Source organism: Nematolebias whitei, chromosome 6 (assembly GCF_014905685.2).
Source record: "Nematolebias whitei isolate Nwh7 chromosome 6, NemWhi1, whole genome shotgun sequence".
Taxonomy (NCBI): domain Eukaryota; kingdom Metazoa; phylum Chordata; class Actinopteri; order Cyprinodontiformes; family Rivulidae; genus Nematolebias; species Nematolebias whitei.
The window spans coordinates 11,857,213-11,862,687 of NC_056503.1; the positions used below are offsets into that span (position 1 = coordinate 11,857,213).

At 40.3% G+C, this 5,475-nt stretch overlaps 1 protein-coding gene across 1 annotated transcript in view; it reads left to right on the forward strand.

Moving 5' to 3' along the window:
* The window catches only part of LOC119410514 (arf-GAP with Rho-GAP domain, ANK repeat and PH domain-containing protein 1), a gene marked incomplete in the record, with an annotated part of 99,223 nt that overhangs the window by 22,307 nt on the left and 71,441 nt on the right, over positions 1-5,475 (forward strand).

The following is a 5,475-nucleotide window of genomic DNA, read 5'->3' on the forward strand; positions in this document are numbered from 1 at the left end:
TCCAGGTGAGTTTGGATGGAGGCCTGCAGCAACTCCGAAGCAAACTCGGAACTTTTCTCGAGTACCACGCAGCTCTGCTCCTCTGCTTCTCTGCACGTCACCTCCACACCCGACAGCACAAGAGGCACCCACGGTAAAAAACCACAAGACTGACCGGAGAGGCTGAGGCTGAAGTCGTCACTGGTCCGGTTCTGCTCCAGTCCGGCTCCGGCGCTCCACAGCACGAGAGGCGATGAGTCTGAAGTGGCTGAAGTCGTCACTGGTCCGGTCCGGTTCTGCTCCAGTCCGGCTCCGGCGCACCACAGCTCTAGAGGCGAAGAGGCTGAAGTTGTCCCTGGCCTGGTTCTGCTCCGCTTCTGCTCCGGTCCGGTTCCGGCGGCGCTTCAAAGCATCAGAGTGTCTCCTCCAGGCGAACACAGCAATTCAACGGAGGTGGACAGTCCTTCATTAAAAGGTAACGGGCTGCTCACTGAAGCTGAGACTGGCTCTGTTGAAGACTAAGTCCTCCACAGCCAACACAGTTCGGTTCTGGTCCAGTTCGGGGGACACAGGTACACTTCTCCCACACCAATGAAGACACCATGAGGGCCAGTCCAGCAGAAAACGGCAAAATACCACGCAGCGATTCTTGTCGGAACCAGGTAGAACCACAAAGGTCCAGATGAGAAGTACGTTGGGGTCCAGAGAGCGAGAGAAAAAATACCGGACCTTCTTGCGACGACTCCCCAGCTCGAGGGGTCACCTGGCCGGCAGGGTGCACTCAGAGTGACCGGTGGAGCTGGAGCGGCCGGTCCTGGACCAAAATATATTTTTGGACGGTCCCATCCGGCTCTCTGAGTCACTGAACACCGAATTCGGTTGGAAGGGGGACCAACTTTAGTCCGGTTCGAAAAACGGGTCAGTTTGCTGATAAGACTGCAGAGAAGCCGGAGGGAGCTGCCGTCCATCAGCTCGCCGGAAGTGAATGAAACATCATTATATATTCTATTCCAAATTTGATGGTCAAGTTTAATTTTTAATTCTCTATAATCACAAAGTAATGCTGCACAACATTTCCTAAATGCATACAAATCTGTGATTTTAGTCTAGGTTGGGTATCTGGTCTTGAAGAATGAAGACTGAATGGCCATGCAACTATTTTTCTTTTTAATTTCCATCTGAAAAGCTTGAGTCTAGTTTTATCTCTTCACATCTTGCGTTTTTTTTGTTTTTTTTTGCTACAGACACCTTTCAAGAACTACTGACCCGCCTCAAACTTCAAACTGTTTAACAAGAACTAAAACAACCCAGTGGTTTCAGATGTTTGTTTTGTCTCACCATCTTTTTAAATGAACAACACTTCTTGACGTGGTTCATTACAACACCCACACAACACTGAAAACACAAACCTGATTAAGAGCTTTGCTGAGGTACAAACTTAATCATGATGAGATTGGCTTGTAAATTTTGCCTGTGTTCTGAAATCAAATTTTTAGACTCGGTGTGTTTTTAGTTAATGAGTAACATCCCAGCAATGGCCAATTACTGTAATTCATCGCGTGAACTGTGTAACTTCCTAAATTCAAAAAGAGGAACTGTGTTTGATCAGTAAAAAGAGTGCAAGATTGACACTGTCCTAGTATTGTATGGTCTTCTCAGGGGAAACATTAGACAGGAAATTGAGTGAAGCTATTTCAACGTGCTCACACTCAGCCTAGTAACATGGTTTTGACTGAATTGTGTAGGATTTGTTTGTACTCAGTCAGCCTCACCATTCGTCTCTTTCAGTCATGACATTTTTCTTTAAATTGTATTTTTTGTTCTTGGAAAGTTGACATGTCAGAACAAGACCGATTATTTTAAAATTGTAAATGTAAAACCTGAGATTATGTTTGCATGTGGTGTAAATCCAAGTACTATTTAAATGTAAACTGTGCAAAAATCTTCAGCTCTTCTTGATTTCTCAGTGGGACCCATGCAGTAATGTCAAGACTGTTGATGATCATGATGGATGACAGTTTGACCTGTATTGTCACAGCTAAGTGCAATTCACTGTGTTTGTACACATAGTGGTTTAAGTAGATAATATTCTCAGGCAAAGGCTTGGACGTGAACATTATACAGATAAAAATCTGAGTTTGGAAGTTGCAACATGGACCATGTGTCAGAGACACACCAAACTGACAAATGAGGTTTGTTGTTAAACTTCGTTGAGCACTCGGAGGAAGAAACTGGGGTCTTGTACTTTAGGATGGATGCAGTCAAGTGCATTTAGTAGGTAACCAGGCCAAGGCTGAAATTTGATTCAGTTAGGGAAACGACCCAAACTGGCCCAAGAAACTTATCTACCCAGGCAACAGGAAAACATGTATAGCACAGAAGTATCCAGGAGAGCAATAGACAGGAAGGTGGGCGACCACGATTGAGGATGCTGATGAAGTACAGAGAGGGTCAGAAAGAACTCCTTTGTGTCTTTGTGGATTTAGAACAAGCATATGACAGGGTGTTGAGGGAGGAGGTGTGGTATTGCATGAGGACATCTGGAGTGGCAGAGAAGTAGGTTAGACTGGTACAAGACATGTATGAGGACAGCAAGACAGTGGTGAGATGTTCTGTAGGAGTGACAGATGGCTTCAAGGTGGAGGTGGGAATGCATCAAGGATTGTCTCTGAGCCGCTTCTTGTTTGCTCTGGTGATGGACCGACTAACAGATGAGGTCAGGCAGGAATCTCCCTGGACTATGATGTTTGCAGATGACATTGTGATCTGTGGTGAGAACAAGGAACAGGTGGAAGAGAACTTGGAGGTGGAGGTATGCACTTGAAAGAAGAGAAATGAAAGTCAGCCGTAGTAAAACAGAGTACATGCGTGTGAATGAGAGGGAGGCTGGCGGAACAGTGAGGCTACAAGGAGCAGAGGTCACAAAGGTGCAGGACTTCAAGTACTTGAGTTTAACTGTCCAGGAAAATGGGGAATTTGGTAAAGAGGTGAAAAAGAGAGTCCAGGCAGGAAGCAAAGGAAAAGTTTACAAGACAGTTGTGAGACCAGCTATGTTGTATGGTCTAGAGACAGTGGCACTGACAAAAAGACAGGAATAAGAACAGGAATTTGCAGAATTGAAGATGTTGAGGTTCTCCTTAGGAGTCTTTATTCGCTTCTTCCTTTACAAGTCGCAGGGGTCACTGGTGCTCATATCCAGCAGTCACTGTGCAAGTACATAGCACTTTTTTTTTTTTTCGTCCAGTCAGTTTTTCAAACGTTAAAAATTACAAATCTGTCATGGCGACAGAGAACTTTAATTCATGTTTTTTTTCACGTTTTCACTTGGTTGTCTACTGGACAACTCTCAAGGTGAGATCTGGTAGCATGAGACGAAAATAGGTTGTCTCGGACAAACAGAAACCAGTTATGTCGACCCCTGTACATGTATGTATGCATGTATGTGTATGTGTTTGTGTAAATGTGATGTTGTGAATTTTTTTTTTAGCAAACTCATAAACTCATCTTTATGAGTTTAACTTTAACCCATCTTTAATTCAGCTCAAACTTTATATAAACTCATCCCTCACTCATTGAGTGATGAGTGAAGGATGAGTTTATATAATATCCAGGGAGGACTGTGTTTATACTATGGGCATTACATTTTTGTTTAAGGCCTTTCTGACCATCTTGCATCTAAATACTTACTGGACACACTGTCAGGAGGTACTTCATAAGTATTAGTATGCAAAGAGTTGCTGTGTAAGAAGACTAAATTCTAAACTGGATAATTAAAGGGTGCTGATGGGACCGGATGGAAGGGCCTTGTTGCTGCTAAGAATGTAACAAATGTGAATTAGAGAGAGGTGTCAGGAGAAGTTGGTGAGTCAGTGAGAACATCATTTGTATGCCAGTGCTTGCTGTGTTTGTGCTTCCTCTCACAATGGTTTGTTGTGATGAGGCCAAACTACTCGGTATGTGTTGTCGTCTCTAAAACTGTGCTCCCTAAAATGAAAAACTTTACAAATATTTTACAAAACATGCAGACCCATAAGGTTAAACAGATCACATATACAACGGATTATAGGAAATGAGTGAAGATATTGTGTTTCCTTGACAATTCAATTTAAAGAAATTCTAATTAAAAATCTAGCCTTTGTCACTGCTTTAATGTAGTTTCCTCTTTTAACAAAGCGTGTTTCTTCTTACACTTGAACAGTTTATCATGTACAGCTCTGTTTGCACTCTATAAAAATGACTCTACTATAGGGTTTTACAATAGCTGATTTGGTTATTATGGGTCATACTGATCTGTCATTCTGGAGCTAAATGTATTGCTGCTAGTTTGCAACATGATGTGTTTCTCAAGGCAGCTTCTTAGGAAACTGAGTAGAATGTGAGAATTTTCTGTTTGGTTTGTAATCAGACTAGCTGTGTAAACCCAATACAGATAGCAAGCGATTTCATTCAACCTTTATTTAGACAGGTTAATCCCATTGAGCCTCAAGGACTCATTTACAAGAGAGACCTGATTTCAACAAAGAATCATAACAATAGACAACAGCGACAACAATTTGCTCATTACTCATCGTTTGGCTTTTTAATTAATTTAAAATAAACGAGGTTTTTGCAAACTTGTAACTTATAGTTTACATTTGTGTAGTCTTAATCATTCATTCAGTCATTCATTCTTACCAAATGCAGTACACTACAACATTTATAGCCAAGGGTAATTTCCAATGCATGTACTCAGATGATCCTTTGTTAACATGGAGAATACATAAACAATTTAAAATATAAAACAGATTTAAACATTACACTTAAGTTCAGATATTAAAACAAAGTTAAAACAAATCACATTAAAATCACATAAAATGAAAGCAAGATGCAGTTATTCACAAATTAAAACACTAGTCTTTTTGAGAAACTAAAAAAAATATATATATATATTAAACTAATAATTTTAGTCTATTATTAAAGAACAAAAAGTATCTACCATATTTTTCGGCCTAAAAGTAGCTTTTTTGTGTTTTTTTTTGTTGCATTATTTGCATGTCCTGCGACTTATATGCTGAAGTGACGTATTTATGGATTTTTTTCCCATAATTATAAACCAATTTTTGGCTGAGATATGACCGTTTTCATTTATTCTGACTGAAAATATTAAATACTACCATTTTCAGCCGCTAGATGGTACTCGTGTACAAACCGGATTCCAAAAAAGTTGGTACACTAAACAAATTGTGAATAAAAACTGAATGCAATGATGTGGAGATGGCAAATGTCAATATTTTATTCGTAATGTAACATAGATGACAGATCAAAAGTTTAATCTGAGTAAATGTAACATTTTAAAGGAAAAATATGTTGATTCAAAATTTCACAGTGTCAACAAATCCCAAAAAAGTTGGGACAAGTAGCAATAAGTGGCTGGAAAAAGGAAATTGAGCATATAACGAACAGCTGGAAGACCAATTAACACTAATTAGGTCAATGACAACATGATTGGGTATAAAA